Here is an 18,789-nt window from a genome sequence, read left to right on the forward strand (position 1 = left end):
ACCCCTAGTTGGGATTTTCAGAGCTAGTACCCGTTTCCTAAAACACACATCTCAGTTTAGGGAAAGGTCGCGGCAGCCAAGTGACAGAAGTTGCTGTGGCTGTAGGTCACAGGCCCTAAGTTTTGTTTTGGTTTTTGTGTGAGTCTAGGCAGAGCCTGGAAGCCATGATGCTTAAACCTCTTAACAGATAAACCAGCACCAACAACCCTCACAAAATGCACCCCATGAGGGAAAGGGACCTGCCCTGCGGAGGGTGTGAAGACGGCGAAGGAATGGCCCTGAGACTTCTCTGCCTCACAACACACCTTGTGACCGTTTAACACATTGATGAGTCACATTCCCTGCGACTCAAGGGGGTCACACGGTGTGCCAGGAGAGCCATCTGGCCTGGGCTATCGTGTTCAGGAATGGCTTTAGTTGAGATTTCGTATCTTCTCCAAAAAAGGTTGGATACGTAGTCATAGATATTCTTTCAGATGAAAACAATTTAAATTGCTGAATGTGAACTAAAATTTCAAGAATTCTGTGTACCATCTTGAAATGACTTTTGTTAAAAAGAGGAGAAAAAATTGAAGCACCCCCAGCCTCTTGAGCTCTAAAAGCCCTGAAATTACTATAGTCACCTATTAACTTAATATGCTCCTCAAGGTTGATAAGCAGCCAAGTTGTTGGCTGGTATGTCCCAGAAATTTACTTTTCATTCCTTTAATGAGCATCTTATTTGAAATTAATTGCACAGATCTATTAAGATGTTAAAACCGTGATAAACAGTCCTTGTTTGTAGCATTAATTCAGTGAGTAGCTGTGAAGACTTTACCCGTCCTTTGCCCTTGGTCTCATCCCATTGAATCCTCCCAGTCCCCAGGCTGTATGACTTGAAATCATGTTGGTAGAAAGACACAGTGGTTAAGAGCACAGGTGTTGAGAATAAGGCATTAAACCTGGATTCAAATCACTAGTGCTTACTTAATCACTGTATAGTGCATTTAGCAAGTTGTACTCAACACAGTGCTTAATGAAGGATAGCAATCATCAAAGAGTGAATCACCTATTTCAAGGGCCAGTGATTTTTTTTGCAAGCTTTTTTTAGCCAAGAAAATTAAAGTAAAAATATATAAAAATTCAGTTTGAAAGGGTCCCAATCTTCCAATAAGATTGAACTGCCTAGCAGTTTGTATATTGAATTATATAACACCAGAGTTACCAATAATAAAACTGTTTTGTGCTTACATGGTTTTATTACCAAGAAGCTTACACAGCTTTATAGATTTCCCCTCCCTAACTGATTAATCTTTATAATATCTCCAGGTAAGTAGTAGTGTGGCATTTGCAGACACTTAAGTAGTGATTTCCTAAGCCCCAGCAGTGAGTCAGTATAATGCAAGAGGCTAAACGGAGGAAGTCCACCTTGTATGCATCCAAGCCATGCCAGGAGGACTAGTTAAATTGTCATAGTAACCATCAATTCCTACTTTTGACTTGATTTTTATTTATCATTCCAACCACAATGCTTACATAAATGTTTGATATTTATTATAGACGCAGAGACAGAATGTTCCTAATGTTAAAAATTTTTTTTAAAAAGAGGGTGGGTGTGAAATAGTGGACATAAGATTCTGTAGGTTTCAAAAGACTTAAGTGGAAGGAATGGAAATGTAATGTGGTTTTTGCTGCTTAGCTCTGGTAACAAGTAATGGCTCTTCTCTACCTGGCATCCAGCTTTCTGCAATAACTATTACTATTAACAGAGCCACGCTGATCATGAGGCATTCTGTCTCCAGAGGTTTATGATGGAATTTAACTATACTCGTTTGTGTTGTCTGGATATGCCCTTGGGTACACCTATTTCACTAGAGATGCTTGAAAAGAAGAAAGGAAAAAGCCAGCCTACTCAAAAGATAAACTGCCAACCATATATGAAGTCCCTCCTCTAAAAATGTGTTTTCTCCCCCTCCTTCCTTCCAGTGTTCAGTCTTACCCAGTCTTTCCCACTTTTTGTGCTCAGCACTGTTAACTGTTACAAAGGTAACTAGCTCAGATGTAGACCTTTCCCCTGAAGATCTAGCAAAATGAAATGGACCATAAGAAAGTACTAAGTGGGGGCGCCTTGGGGGCGCCTTGGAGGGCTCAGTTGGTTATGTTTCTGCCTTCTGCTCAGGTCACGATCTCAGGGTCCTAGGATCAAATACCGCATCAGGCTCCCTGCTCAGGGGGGGCTCTGTTCTCTCTGCTTCTGTTCTCTCTCTCTCTCTCATTCTCTCTCAAATTAATAAATAAATCTTAAAGGGAAAAAAAAAGTATTAAGTGTCCTGAGGGAGGACCAGCTAAAATGCTATGATTCAGCATGATTCAGGATTCCTTAAAATGAGTACCAGTTGAGAAGCAAGACCTGCCAATTCTTCATTTCCGCTGAAATGCCCAACTGCATAGTACATGCCTTAAATTCTGCTGTCCAATGGAGATGATATCGTATATATCTTTCTAAACCCTCCATGTCTTGCTTTCTCTGCCTACCGGGAAAGAGTCTCTGTGACTTAAATTGGAAAATATGCAAATAAGTTTAAGGAGCATAAATCGTTTCACCTCTCCTGTCTGCTTCTGAAGTTAAAACAGTTTACTGAACTAAATCCTGAAATTGGAATCAGTTAATCTAATAATAGCTAATAGTACATATAAATTTCTTTAACAGGGCCTGGCACAATTACTATTAAAGTGTTACCTACTATTTTTGTTATTATTATGGAGTGCTTATTATATGCCAGTCATTGTTTATGACCTCTTTGTAAGTTTATACAAAACCTCTATAAGATATGTACTTTTATTATCCCCATAAGGAAATAAAATTCCAGAGAATTCAAGGATTCTGCCAAAGGTCAGAGAGTGAATAAATGACAGGACAGGCTTCAGACAGAGGAAGCCTAAGTGCTTAAACACAAAGCTTCTAGCCTCCCAGCAGTTTTCAAAACCTAATCCTACAATTTCCCATTAACTCCTTAAAGTGACAGTATAGGGAATACTAACGGATGATAAGGAAAATATGAAACACTGACTAATGATTTAGTGAGCTTTCCATTAGTTGGCTTTCTCCTCTGTGACCCCAAATTGAATCTATCTCTACTTCTGCAAAATAACTGGCAAGAGAACATCATTCGCAAATAGTTGTTTTTTTTTTTTAAGATTTTATTTATTTGTTTGACAGAGAGATCACAAGTAGGCAGAGAGGCAGGCAGAGAGAGAGGGGAAAGCAGGCTCCCTGCTGAGCAGAGAGCCCGATGCCGATGCCGATGCCGATGCCGGGCTTGATCCCAGGACCCTGAGATCATGACCTGAGCTGAAGGCAGAGGCTTAACCCACTGAGCCACCCAGGTGCCCCTCGCAAATAGTTTTTAAAGGTCGAAGTAAACCATCCATTTTTTTCTTAAAAGAAAAGCAGATGCATTCATTTAAAAAAGTAACTTCATATGGATCACTTTCATTATTTAAACTTTAAAACAGGTAGTGAATGGCAAATCACAAAATGTCTTAAGTTGTTTTTTGAGAGAGCATTAAAAATTTGATCACCTGGTTCTCATAATCTACAAAAATAATGTAATTGACTTTTCAAGGTTAAATTGAAAAATAAGTACTATATAATTGGGTGAATTAGAATCTAACATCTAAAAGAGTATTTAGCCTAATCTCAGAATATTTCATCTAATCCCCTCATTTTTCCCCTCATTTTTAAATGAGACAGAGACCTATAGAGTTACCTAGAGTCCCTACAAGTCCCTAAAAGAACTGATGTCTTTAACATGAGTAAATCAGAGTCCCACCCACATATCATAAGGAAGGAGCTACTAGCTACGCTTGTGACCTGATTAATCCAAGTAACTGCAGTGGTGATAAGAAAAGGGGAGCCCAAATCTAATACTCTACACTTGTGCCTTGTGTCTCCAGCCTTTTTCTCTGGAAATTAACTCAATGGTCATTCTCATTTATAAAGTAGTGATAAACTTATGAGTTTAACAAGGATGAACAAATAATTTCTAAATCTTGGGACATGTACATAGACTTCAATATAAGAAACATTAACTTTAAACTCTGTATGTTTATACTAGGAAAATGTCTTTCAATTATGAATTGTAACTACAAAAGAGAACATTTGAAATTACACCTGGCAAAAAAATGGCTTTTAGGCAATTAGAATATCACAGACACAGCTAATGTTCCTTTTATCCCTCCTTATCCTGAGTCCCACTTCTTTTCTTTCCTCCTAATATCACAAAAACAGTGTGTATCTTTCTGGCCTATTTTTTATAATATATAATAAAATTACTATGTATATAGTATATAATGATTCTATATGTATACATAGTATGTAGTAACTCCACACTATGTAGTGCCTACATTACATATATATGTACACACATAACTACATATATATGTGTGTGTGTATATACACATGAACAGTTAAAAGTTTTACATAAATAACCTCATACATATTTGCTTATTCGTTTGTGTTCCCTTCTAAGAACAAAAAATCCACAAAGCAAGAACTCTGGCTTTGTCTGCTTTCTGCTATACTTCCGGGTCCTAGAACAGCTCCTTATATATGGCAAGCTCTCAAATATTTGCTGAATGAATAAGTATCACTTTGTATCTTGCTTTTTTTTTTTTAAGATTTTATTTATTTATTTGACAGAGAGATCACAAGCAGGCAGAGAGGCAGGCAGAGAGAGAGGAGGAAGCAGGCTCCCCTAGAGAGCAGAGAGCCCGATGCGGGGCTCGATCCCAGGACTCTGAGACCACGACCCGAGCCGAAGGCAGCGGCTTAACCCACTGAGCCACCCAGGCGCCCCTGTATCTTGCTTTTTAAACTTGATGTTGTGTTTCTGAAACATTTAATATGTAAATATAATGTATATTGTATATATAATCTTATCTGGTTCATTTTTACAGCTATGTATTATAAATATACTATATTTTATTTAGCCATTCCCAATTTGGAAGGCATTTATATTACTTCCACTTTTTGTTATTATAAACAATGTTGTAATAAGCACCCTTGCATACAAGTCTCTTCAGGGACATGTAGGAGACTCTCTTTAGGGTATACAAACCCAGAAGGAGAACAGTTGGGCAAGGAAGGGTCTGTATTTTAAATTTCATTGGCTGCCTGCCATATTGCTTTCCAAAGTGGTCATACCGAATTATACTCCCCGCAGCAGGGAGTAATGGTGCCATATTTCTCAAATCTTTGCCAACATTTCACACTGTGAAATTATTTTTTGCCAATCTGATGGATGAAACATGTTGTCTCTGTTTTGTTTGTTTTTACTGAGATAACTGTGGATTTACATGTAGTTGAAAGAAGTAATACAGAGAGGGGCGCCTGGGTGACTCAGTAGGTTAAGCCTCTGCCTTCGGCTCAGGTCATGATCTCAGAGTCCTGGGATGGAGCCCTGCATCGGCCTCTCTGCTCAGCGGGGAGCCTGCTTCCCCCATCTCTCTCTGCCTGCCTCTCTGCCTCCTTGTGATCTCTCTCTCACTGTGTCAAATAAATAAATAAAATCTTTTAAAAAAAGAAGTAATACAGAGAGATCTTGTATATCCCTTACCCAATTCCCCCCAATGGTAACATCTTACAAAAATGTAGTAAAATGTTACAGTCAGAATCATGAAATCAATACAGTCCAATTATTTTGTTCAGATTTCCCCCATTTTACTTGTACTCTGTGTGTCTGTGTTTGTGTGTAGCTTTATACAATCTAACATGTAGGTCAGTGTAACTGCCTACATACTCAAGATACAGAACACCTGAACACCTTCAACATCTCAAGATTCACTCCTGTTGCCCTTTTATACCCACACCTACTTCCTTCCCACTCTTCTCCTCCTCCCTAATTCCTGTTCTTCATTTCCAAAATGTCCTTTGAAAAATATTATATATAGGGGCTCCGGGCTGGGTCAGCTGGAGGAACATGTGACTCTTGAGTCCTAGGTTAGGCGTAGAGATTATTAAAAAAATAAATAAACTTTTAAAATGTTATATATAAAATTTTTAAAGATTTATTTGAGAGAGAGAGAGAGTATGAGCAGGGGAAGGGCAGAGGGAGAGGGAGAGAGAGAATGCTCAGGTAGGCTCCCTGCTGAACGTGGAGCCCAACAAGGCTTGATCCCAGGATCTTGAGATCATGAACTCATCGGAAATCAGGAGTCGGATGCTTTAACCAAGTGAGCCACCCAGGCGCCCCAAAAATGTTATATATAAAATTTTCAAAAAGTTATATAAATGGAATTGTGCAGTATGTAACCTTTTGGGATTGGCTTTTGTTTCACTGAGATAATTGGCTGGAGAATCATGGGAGTTGTGTGCATCAAATAGTTTGTTCCTTTACTACTGAGTAGCATTCCACTTTATAGATAAACCATAGATTAACCAACAGTAGAGGACTACTGTTTCTGATTTGGGGCTATTACAAATAAAGCTGCCATGAACATTGGTGTGCAGGTTTTTGTGTAAAGATGCTTTTATTTGGTATTTCATTTTTCAATTAACATTTCCCACATTACCAGTGAGGTTCATCATCTTTTCATATATGTGTAGGCTCTTCAAGTTTTCTCTTTTGAGAAGGGCCAGTTTTGCTCATTTGGTCTATTTTGTTTGCCTTTTTCTTACTGATATGAAAGCATTTTTTTTTTAAGTTTTTATTTATTTAGTTGACAGGGAGAGAGAGAAACAGCGAGAGAGGGAATACAGTGAGCCAGGGGAGTGGGAGAGGGAGAAGCAGGCTTCCCGCTGGACCCTGGGATCATGACCTGAGCCAGAGGCAGACACTTAGTGACTGAGCCACCCAGGTGCCCCTGAAAGCATTCCTTATCTGTTCAGGATACCAATCTTTTGTCAGTTATATGAAATTGTATGTGTTGACATCTTGGTGATCATTGTTTCTCAATGTGATGTAAAGTTCAGACAGGGATAAAGAATTCCTGAAAATTGGATTTGGATCACTGATGAAGAGACAGAGTGATTTCATACAGGGAAGGTCACTCAGGGCTACCCATCGAGAGTTTGGGGAGACTACCACAGCCCCTACATTTCGTAGCACCACTGCATCTGTTAAATGCCAACGATGTGCTTTAATGATGTCATGTTGAAGGCCAGGCAGAGCATATCAAAATTTCTGCCTGCTTGAGAGCAAATGCCACGAGTCCTCGGATTTGCTTTTAGCAAACCCTTTGCCTCGTTTTGGGGGAGGGCATTCAGATGCATTTATTGCATCCCAAAACCATGATTTGCAGCATTTTAATCAGCCCTCAGAAACTGCTGACATCATGATGTACTCCTCCACTGGTGTTTCCATTTTCCCTAGCACTGCAGCCAGAATTTAGAATCCTGACTCACCCTTCAGCCTGCCACAGAGAATGCTGATCATTCTGGTATGGTCAGTGCTCTCCAAGTGACTTTGAAACGGAAAATAGCTTTTGAACAAACCAAAAGTAATGCAATTTCAGGTAATAGTGAGGCTTTTCCTTTCTAACTTTCTCTTCTGCTCAGCTGCTCTCCTTTCTCCTTTGACTGAAGGGGAAGCCACGCTTCTGCAATCCTGGCCATAAAGCTGTGGATTGTACGAGCTGGCACAGCCAGTACCATCTTCTGAGCTCAGTGAGCTGTCTTTCCCATCTGCACAGTCCCGGTTGGGGCGTGGTGCTTACAGTGAAACAGTCTGCATAGCTGAATTAACAATTCCAAATTTAGCTCTCATTTCAATAAATTACCTTATAAAACATTCACTACCCAAAATTATCTTGACTAGTTTATTTATAAGAACATTGCAACTGTTCATGTGGATTGCCTGTGAAGAAACTGATACACAAAGTTTCTTATAATTTCCCCTGAAACCACAGGAGGGGAAAAAAAACCATAAAGCGAGTACCAGGATTTCTAGGAGCCTGAAATTTACCACTATGCTATACAAACAAATGTTAGGGGCCTCAGTTGGTTAAGCATCTGACTCTAGATTTCAGTTCAGGTTGTGATCTCAGGTCATGAGATCGAGCCCCACTCTGGCATGGAGACTGCTTAAGATTCTATCCCTTTCCCTCCGTCCCCCCAAGCACATCTCTAAAAACAAACAAACAAACAAACAAATAAATGTTAAAGAAACGAGGCTCTGGATATTTTCAAAGGGCAGTAGCGAAGATTAAATAAGGTATTTAAATGGAAAATGCTTCACAAATTCCCAAGTGTATTACCAAGGTAAAATATTAAGAACAGTTTCTGAAACATCTAAGGCATGAAATTCCTTTCCCATGCTGATTAAAAACATATAAAGACAATATCTTGGACACTTGAATAGGCAATGATAATATTTCTATTGTATTTGAAGAATGATTGGAAGTAATATTTTTCCTTTATTTAGAGGTTGGCTTCCCTACTCGATGCAATAAAAGTTCTCAGGGGACTAACATTGACTCTAAAACTTCTGATGCTGAAGATTTATCCAAAATAAAGTTTGCTTTAGGTGGCACAGAATTCAAAGACAGCTCTAGACTAAACTAAAGGGGGTGGTTAATGGGATCTTTCCTGTGCTTCCTATTTTCTTTCTTTCTGACACTTCAAATACACATCTAGTTTCCTAGTGATTTCCTGATTCGGTCAGGGCCAGCTTCCTTCTCTCGTCAACGTTGACATGCCCTGCTCTATCAGGGACAATCATTTTATCAACCAATGGATGCTAGGTTAATAATAACTTCATTTACATAGTACCTTATAGTTTCCATATAAACGTTCAACCAGAATTTATTGAGAGATTATTACAGGCCACACCAGCCAGGGTATTCTTCACTTCATTTAGTTCTTACAGAAACCTCATGGGGCACCTGGGTGGCTCAGTCCATTAGGCTCGTGCGTTCAGCTCAGGTCATGGTCCCAGGGTCCTGGGATCGAGCCCCATAATGGACTCCCTCCCTGCCCAGCGGGAAGCCTGCTTCTCCCTCTCCCACTCCCTCTGCTTGTGTTCCTGCTCTCACTATCTCTCTCTCTCTCTGTCAAATAAATAAAATCTTGGGGGAAAAAAAAGGCCTATATATTTCTACTTAAATATATAGACCTTTTATTTATATTTCTACTTTTTATATTTTCTATATCTTATATTTTTTATATTTCTACTTTTATATTTTCTATTTCTATTTTTTTTATACTTCTGCTTAAATATATAGACCTATTTTCCCCCCAAGATTTTATTTGTAGGAGGCATCGGCTTCCTTAGTGTTTTTTGCAGGATGGGATGCATTCAGTGCTTTCAGGTGGCATATGGCAGGGCATCAACTAAAGTGACATCAGACGGTAATAAAGTCTCATTTCAAGTTCTTTCAAGCCTTCTATCTGTCTCAAGGGAAAACTCCCAGTTTGGTGCTTGCCAGTCTTTACCTCCACAACACTCTATTTAACCTTTCTTAATGAGGAGAGCATAGGTCCAAGTAACCATAGAACATTATCTTTTTATTATGAAAACATAAGAGATAAATTACCCTGTTTTCTCATTTGTGTAATCAAATTTCCTCTTCTGTTCACATATGTACATACATGTTTTATTGCTAAGGCAGCTGAAAGTAAGTTGCAGATTTGGGGCATTTAAAAAAATATTTTATTTATTTATTTGACAGAGAGAGAGATCACAAGCAGACAGAGAGGCAGGCAGAGAGAAAGGGAGAAGCAGGCTCCCCACCGAGCAGAGAGCCTGATGTGGGGCTCGATTCCAGGACCCTGAGATCATGACCTGAGCTGAAGGCAGAGGCTTAACCCACTGAGCCACCCAGGCAACCTGGGGCATTTTTAACCAAGATAAAATTAAAATTGATAAAGGGGCGCTTGGGTGGCTTAGTCGGTTAAGCACTTCACCTTCACCTACTTCACCTACCACCCTCCCCCTGCCTCTGGCAACCACCAATCTGTTCTCCGTATTTATGGGCTTCTACTTTAAAAATTTTTTTTGTTTGTGTATGTATGGTGTTTTGTTTGTTTTTTTAGATTCCATATATAAGTGAGATCACATAGTGTTTGTATTCTTTGTCTGACTTATCTCACTTAGTGTAATGCCTTCAAGGTCCATCCATGTTGTCACAAATTGCAGGATTTGCAGGATTAAGCCTTTATATGGCTGCATAATAGTTCATTGTATATATACACCACATTTTCTTTATCCTCAATGGACATTTTCATCCCTCAATGGACATTTAGAATGCTTCCAAAAGTTTCCTCTCATAAATTAAGAAAGTGAGGGGCCCCTAGGTGGGTCGGTCAGTAAGGTGGCTGACTCTTGTTTTCTGCTCAGGTCATGATCTTGGGATCCTAGGATCAAGCCCTGCCTTAGACTCTATGCTCAGCGGGGAGTCTGCTTGAGATTTCTCTCCCTCTCCCTCTGCCCTTTCCCCCTGCTCTCTCTCTCTCAAATAAATAAGATAAACCTTAAAAAAAAAAAAAAAAGAAAGAAATTGGAGCATCTGGGTGGCTCAGTCAGTTAAGCATCCACTTTAACTGGTCACAATCTCAGGGTCCTGGGATTAAGTCCCACATTGGGCTTCTGTTCAGCGGGGGTCTGCTTCTGCCTCTACCCCCCACCCCCGCTCATGATTTCTCTCTCAAATAAATAAATAAATCTTAAAAAAAAAAAAAAAAAGAAAGAAAGAACTTGAAGATGCCATAAACAAATGGAAAGACATTTCATGCTTATGGATTGGAAGAATTAATATTGTTAAAATGCCCATATTACCCAAAACTATCTAGAGATTCAATGCAATTCCTACCAAAATACCAACAGCATTTTTCAAAACACTAGGACAATACTAAAATTTGTATGGAAGCGCAAAAGACCCCAAATAGCTAAAGCAATCTTGAGAAAGAAGAACAAAGCTAGAGGTATCACAATTCCAGATTTCAAGATATACTATAAAACTGTAATCAAAATAGTATGGTACTGGCACAAAAATAGACATATAGATCAATCCAACAGACTAGAGAACCCAGAAATAAGCCTACAATTGTATGGTCAATTAGTCTAGGACAAAGGAGGCAAGAATGTGCAATGAGGAAATAACAGTATCTTCAATAAATGATGCTGGAAAAACTGGACAGCTACAGGTAAGAGAATGAAGTTAGACCATTTTCCAACACCATACACAAAAATAAACTCAAAATGGATTAAAAACCTACATGTGAATCCCAAAAAAATATCCTAGAAGAGAGCAAGCCAGTAATTTCTCTGACATTGGTCATAGCAACATTTTTCTAGATAGGGCTCCTGAGGCAAGGGAAACAAAAGCAAAATAAACTATTAGGACTACATCAAAATAAAAACGTTTTGCACAGTAAAGAAAACAATCAACAAAAACAAAAAGTCAACCTACTGAGTGGGAGAAGATATTTGCAATGACATCCCTGATAAAGGGTTAATATTCAAAATATATAAAGAACTTACAAAACTCAACACCAATAATAATAATAATAATAAATTATCCAATTAAAAAACATACAGAGTGGGGCGCCTGGGTGGCTCAGTCAGTTAAGCATCTGCCTTCATCTCAGGTCATGATCTCTGAGTCCTGGGATCTGGGATTTCTGCTCAGCAGAACATCTGTTTTTCTCTCTCTTTCCCTCTGTCCATCCCCACCACTCATTCTCTCTCTCTCTCTCTCTCTCTCTCTCTCTCAAATAAAGTCTTTTAAAAAGATAAAAAATAAAAAATAAACAGGCAGAGGACCTGAAATAGACATTTTTCCAAAGAAGGCCTCCAGATTACCAACAGACACATGAAAAGGTGCTCAACATCACTCATCATCAGGGAAACACAAATCAAAACCCCAATGAGATATCACCTTACACCTGTCAGAATGCCTAAAAACAAAAAGACATGAAATAACAAGGCTTGGTGAGGATGTGAAGAAAAGGGAACCCTCTCCTACACTTTTGGTAGAATGTAAATTGGTGCAGCCACTGCAGAAAACAGTGTGGAGTTTCTTCAAAAAATTAAAAATAGAAATACCGTATGATCCAATAATTCCACTACTGGGTATATACCAAAGAAAAAGAAAACATTTATTTGAAAGATCTATGTTTATTTTATTGCAGCACTGTTTACAGTACCCAAGATATGGAAGTATCCTAAGTGTCCATTGATAGATGAATGGATAAAGAAGATGTGAGATATCCAATATTTATATATATAATGCTTATATATATAAAATATTATGCATATATATAATATTAGGCAGCCATAGAAAAGGATGAGATTGTGTCATTTGTGACAATGGGGACAGACCTAGAGGATTTTATTTTATTTTATTTTATTAAAGATTTTTATTTATTTATTTGACAGAGAGAGATCACAAGCAGGCAGAGAGGCAGGCAGAGAGAGAGAGGAAGGGGGAAGCAGGCTCCCTGCTGAGCAGAGAGCCCGATGTGGGACTCCATCCCAGGACCCTGAGATCATGACCTGAGCCGAAGGCAGCGGCTTAACCCACTGAGCCACCCAGGCGCCCCGACCTAGAGGATTTTATACTAAGTGAAATAAGTCAGACTGAGAAAAACAAATATCACATGATTTCAGTCATATGTTGAATCTAAAAGCAAAAACAAATAACAAATAAAAAGCAGAAACAGACCTGTAAATACAGAGAACACAATGATGACTGCCAGAGGGGAGGGGATGAGGCGATAGACAAAATAGGTGAAGGCGAGCAGGAGATACAGGCTTCCAGTTATGGAAGGACTAAATCACGGGAATAAAAGGCACAGCATAGGGAATATAGTCGATGGTATTGTAACAATGTTGTATGGTAAAAGATGGTAGCTACACTTGTGCTGAGCAGAGAATAATACAGAAATTTGTACAAATTAGTATGTTGTAGCCTGAAGCTAGTGGAACATTGTGTCAACTACATTTATATAAATTTTTTTCAAGTTTCCTTTTAAAGTAAGAGTAAAATGTGAATTAATGTAAGAGTAAATATGGGGCGCCTGGGTGGCTCAGTCGTTAAGTGTCTGTCTTCAGTTCAGGTCATGATCCCACGGTCTTGGGATCGAGTCCCACATCAGGCTCCCTGTTCAGTGGGAAGCCTGCTTCTCCCTCTCCCACTCCCCCTGCTTGTGTTCCCTCTCTTGCTGTGCCTCTCTCTGTCAGGTAAATAAATAAAATTAAAAAATAAAAAAGAAATTTGTCCAAATCACTATGTTGTACACCTGAAGCTAGTGGAACATTGTGTCAACGACAGTTATATAATTTTTTTTTCAAGTTTCCTTTTTTTTTTTTAAGATTTATTTATTTATTTGACAGACAGAGATCACAAGTAGGCAGAGAGGCAGGCAGAGAGAGAGGAAGGGAAGCAGGCTCCCTGCCGAGCAGAGAGCCCAATGTGGGACTCGATCCCAGGACCCTGAGATCATGACCTGAGCCAAAGGCAGCGGCTTAACCCACTGAGCCACCCAGGCGCCCTCAAGTTTCCTTTTAAAGTAAGAGTAAAACGTGAATTAATATAAGAGTAAATATGGAGGGGCGCCTGGGTGGCTCAGTCAGTTATGCGTACTACTCTTGAGTTAGGCTCTTTTCCTTTACCCCTCCCCAACTCCAAAATAAATAAATAAATCTTTTTCTTCACTTGAGAGAGAGAGAGAGCATGGGCAGTGGGGAGGGGCAGGGGGAGAAGCTGACTCTGACACGGAACTTGATCCCAGGACCTCAGGATCTGACCTGAGCCGGAGGCAGACACTTAACCAATTGAGACACCCAGGAGCCCCATAAATAAATAAATCTTAAAAAAAAAAAAAAGGAATAAATATGAAGTAAATAAGAGCAGAGGAAATACAACAGAATGTAAACAATCTCAAAGATAGCATGAGGGATGGGTAGGTTTGCTAAAGACAGAGTGGAGGGTATGCAAAGGGAACAAGTGTGGGAAAGCAGATGAAATCCCAAGGAATCCTTAACAGTGGAAGAGGAGGGGGCACCTGATTGGCTTAGTTGGTTAAGCAGCTGCCTTTGGCTCAGGTCATGATCCCAGGGTCCTGTAGGGAGCCTGCCTCCCCCTTGCCTGCCTCTTCCCTGCCTTTGCTTGCTCTCTGTCTCTCACTTGGTCTCTCTGTGTCAAATAAATAAATAAAATCTTAAAAAAAAAAAAAAAAAACAGTGAAGAGGAGCAGAGAAGTAGACGGGGGTGCACTTCCAGAGCCTCTCGCCTAATCCAATCTCAGTATCTGCCTTTGAACTCTGACTTTGAGGGTTAGCTGCTGGAGTAATTTGTGTGGTAATTAGGGTGGAAAAAATCCTCAAGAAATACACTATTGCTGTTAAAAATAAAACACAAGATCATTTTCTCCCTTGAATATGGCAAGGGTGCTGTTGAGTAATCATAATACCTTGACCAGCTATCCTTGAGCATTAACAATGTTTTTAAATTGAGGGAGGAGAAAAAGAGGGCAGAAACAATTTCCTGTTTCCTATTCCCTCTGCAGTTTTCAGAGCTGATGAACCTGGAGCCCAGGCTGGCACTGGGACCTTTCAATGTCTGACTGCTGTTCAACCAGCTTTTCCTGGCTTGCTATTCCCAGGAAACTGTCTACCGGCTGTTTGGTGGGTGTGAGGAGGGGAGTGAAGAAGGGCTAATGGAAGGGATGTTTGAGAGCTTTAGCACCTGAATGGTGTGTATGTCTGAAGAATTCAGTGTAGGTGTAGGTCTCCAGCTGCAGGCAGCATTCCAAGCTCAGAGCAGCAATCTGATTGTGTGTGTGCGCATGTATGTGTGTGTGCGTGTGTGTGCACGCGCGTGCATGCGCATGGTGCACACACCTGCCCACAGCACCTTATGTGCCCTTGATTACTAGAAGATCAGAAGAATAACACAGGAGGGTAAAACCTCCTCTGCATATCAATACCTCCAAGGATACTGACAGGGCCTAGACCCAATCGGAGGGTGACAATTGTCTTTGATTACTATCCTTCTTCCTTTTCACAATGCCCTTTTCCACTCCTTACCATTGTCTTGCCTGTACTATTGACTAGTGATCTCAGCTGAGTAAAAGAGCCAACACAGAGCTTCCTATTGAGAAGCAAGGGGACATTAGCCAAGGGTCTTATCTTTTCCTGGGTTTCTTCCATGGGTCCTTCTTGAAGAGCCCATTCAATCCTTTGTGGTAGATTTCATAGAGAGGCTAATAAAGGACAGGCTCCGAGCACCTGGGTGGCTCCATCGCTTAAGCATCTGAATAACGGCTGTCCCCTTTGGGCAGGTGGGCTGTCATGATCCTGCGGTCCTGGGATGGAACGGCTCATCAGGCTCCCTGCTCAGAGGGGAGTCTGCTTCTCCCTCACCCTCTGCCCCTCCCTCTCCTAGTGGGTGCTCTCTCAATCTCACTCTCTCTCAAATTAATTAATTAATTAATTAATTATTTTTTAAAAGGTCACCTGGGTGGCTCAGTGGGTTAAGCCGCTGCCTTCAGCTCGGGTCATGATCTCAGGGTCCTGGGATCGAGTCCCGCACCGGGCTCTCTGCTCAGTGGGAAGCCTGCTTCCCCCATCTCTCTCTGCCTGCCTCTCTGCCTACCTGTGATCTCTCTCTGTCAAATAAATAAATAAAATCTTAAAAAAAAAAAAAAAAGAGGAGAGGCTCCTCAAGTTTCCTTACATCATAGGCACAGACCCTAAACTACTTTTTTATTCTACCCACTTTTAAGACTTATCATGCGGGGACATAAAAGCTGAAACTGTAGTTTAAGATCCATAATAGGGAAAATGAGGAGAACTCCGAAAAGTAAAATCAGAGGAAGTCTTTGAAAACAAATCTCCTGGGCACCTGGATGGCTCATTTCATGATCCCAGAGTCCTGGGATCCAATCCCCCATTGGGCTCCCTACTCAGCAGGGAATCCTGCTTTTCCCTCTCCCTCCTCCCCTCCCCTCACACCCGCTCGAATCCATGTGCGTGCTTTCTCTCTTTCTCTCTTTTTCTCTCTCTCAATAAATAAATAAAATCTTTAAAAAAGAAAAGAGATTGGTTAATCTCTTAAGGTCGTTATATGATTCTAAATTCTAGACTGTGCAAGATCAAGGGTAGGCAAGGTCTGACTAATTTTTATAGGACCAGTACCTAACAGAGTATCTTGAACATCGGAGTTCAGTGAATTATTATTAAGTGAATGAAGATTTCATTTTCCCTCTCGGCATCAGGCCTGAGAATGCTCAGGTTGTTCATTATCCTCAGAGCCAGCATTTATTATATCTCAATCGAAAGTCGCTAAGACAAGGCATTTTTCCACAGGCTTTTCCTGTTTTTTCAGTACTGGCCAACGTTGATTTGCTGATGACAACATCAGTTGGCTTGGGTTTTATGCGGACTGTGCAATGATGCAGTAACAGAATCTGGAATCTCCAGAATTGATGTTAACACAAATAGCTTTAAAATGGAACTACCATAGAAAGGGAAGATTGGATGCTTACCTAACAAGAGGGTTGAGAGTTTACAATGATGTCTGTACAAAGCACTTTCTACACTGTAAAGTGCTACCCATATTTAGCTACTATTATTACTAGAATATCAGAAAACTACCCGTTGGACCTTACAAAGAGTATTCCAGGACATTTTTACTCAACATGACAAAACAGTGGTTCTCCAATATTTTTTGGTCAGTTAATTATTCTGGCAAAATACCTCAAAACTTGCTATCTCATTCAATCTTATCTAATGTAAGTGTTTTATTCCAACAAATGGGAAGAAAAAGACTACTTTTAATTTCCAGTTTTCAATAACCTTCTGTCTAGGAAAGAGAAAAAGGAATAAAAGAATTGTGGAAAGGCGTTCCAAGAACAGGATCAACTACGATTAGACTCTTCAATGACTCCTCCAAGATCAACTATGATTAGATTTTTTTTTTTTTTTTAAAGTAGGCTCCATGCCCAGCATGGAGCCCAACACAGGACTTGAACACAGGGCCCTGTGATCAAGACCTGAGCTGAGATCAAGAGTTGGACGCTTAGCAGACTGAGCCACCCATGTGCCCTAGCGATTAGATTCTTGGTGAAGCAACAAGAAGCCAAGCTAAGGATTAGAGAAACCCAGAAAACGTTTCAGAAGAGGAACATATGTTCGATGGAACATAAGGCCTATCAATCTTTAATCATTGGTGTTCCCAAAAGGTCTGTCCTTGGCTGCTTTCTGTCCTTACTGCTTAATTTCCTTGTTCCAACTACCATTTACCTAAGAGGAAAGGAGGTAAGGGGAAAGTTACCTAAGATAACTTAGGGACAGAGTAGAATGAAATGATCAAAACAAACTTGATTTCCATGTGGAGAAGTCTAGTACACATATGTGGGAAACAGAGAGTTTAATAGACTCTGAAAGGAATTTGTACTGTACAAATGTGAAATAAACTCTGTTTGTAGTGTAAACATGATAAACATAAGAATGAATCTGTTTAAAGTTAAAAAAAAAAAAAAAAAAAAAAAAAAAAAACTTGAGCATGCAAGCCCACCTGCCCAAAGGGGATAGCCCTTATTCAGATCTAGTGGGTTGTCTTTGGAGAATACGGGATTAGGGTTGTCAGGTGTCTCATTTTTTGTTTTTTTTTTTTGTTTGTTTGTTTTTTGGTTTCTTTCTCATATTTTCTTTTTTTTTTAAGATTTTATTTATTTATTTGACAGACAGAGATCACAAGTAGGCAGAGAGGCAGGCAGAGAGAGAGGAACGGAAGCAGGCTCCCTGCTGAGCAGAGAGACCCGATGCAGGGCTCGATCCCAGAACCCTGGGATCATGTCCTGAGCCGAAGGCAGAGGCTTTAACCCATGGAGCCACCAGGTGTTCCTCTTTCTCATATTTTGAAAGAAGTTGAAATTCTTGGTTTTTATGACAAATGTCCCATTTTCAACTGTTGGCAATTTATTTTTAAAATTGTGGAAGATTTTTAAGGGAGTGAAACTACTCTATATGACACTATGATGGTGAATATATATCATTATAAATTTCTCCAAACCCTAAGACTATACAACACCAAGAGTGGAAACTATGGGCTTTGGGTGATTATGGTCTGTCAGTATAGGTTCATTGACTATAACAGATATACCATTCTGGTGAGGGATATTAATAGAGGGGGGCAAAGTGTGTGTGTTCAGGCAGAGGGTATAGGGGAGCTCTGTACCTTCCATTCAATTTTTCCAGGAACCCAAAACTACTCTAAAAAATAGTGTCTATTTAAAAAATTACTGTAGCCAAATGAAACCCATTTGTAGTCTGGATTTGGCCCATAGACTGTGGTTAGCAACCTGTGACTGACAGCCCATTTCCTGGCTTTACCTTACACTTCTTACTTGAGCTTGAGACCTATATCTTTAATGAAAATTTGGATAAATTAACTGGGGCATTCCACAGACTACTCAAATACAATTTGTTTAAACTAGAATACACTTTACTCAACGTACAAACAAACAGAATGAAACTTGCCTCCCATCCTGAAGTCCCTGTTGGTCATAGTCCATCTGTTTGTCCAGATTAGAAGCCCTGGTGTCATCTGTGGCCTTATCTCTACTTTATCTTTCATTTCCAATTCCTTTATTAAACCTTTGCTGAGCATTCCCTAAGTGCTAGGTACTGTGCTAAGCACTAAGGATACAAATATAAAAGATGCAGTCCAGACTCTGGAGGGAAAGGTGGAAAGGGACAAGTATTTACAAAACAATATTTACTAAGTGTTATAATACATATATATAAAATGACCCATGACCTTTTTTTTTTTTAACTTGAAGGTCTAATTGGCTTAATTAAGTGA

This window comes from Enhydra lutris, unplaced genomic scaffold (assembly GCF_002288905.1).
Source record: "Enhydra lutris kenyoni isolate GAN:26980312 unplaced genomic scaffold, ASM228890v2 scaffoldscaffold66, whole genome shotgun sequence".
Lineage (NCBI taxonomy): Eukaryota > Metazoa > Chordata > Mammalia > Carnivora > Mustelidae > Enhydra > Enhydra lutris.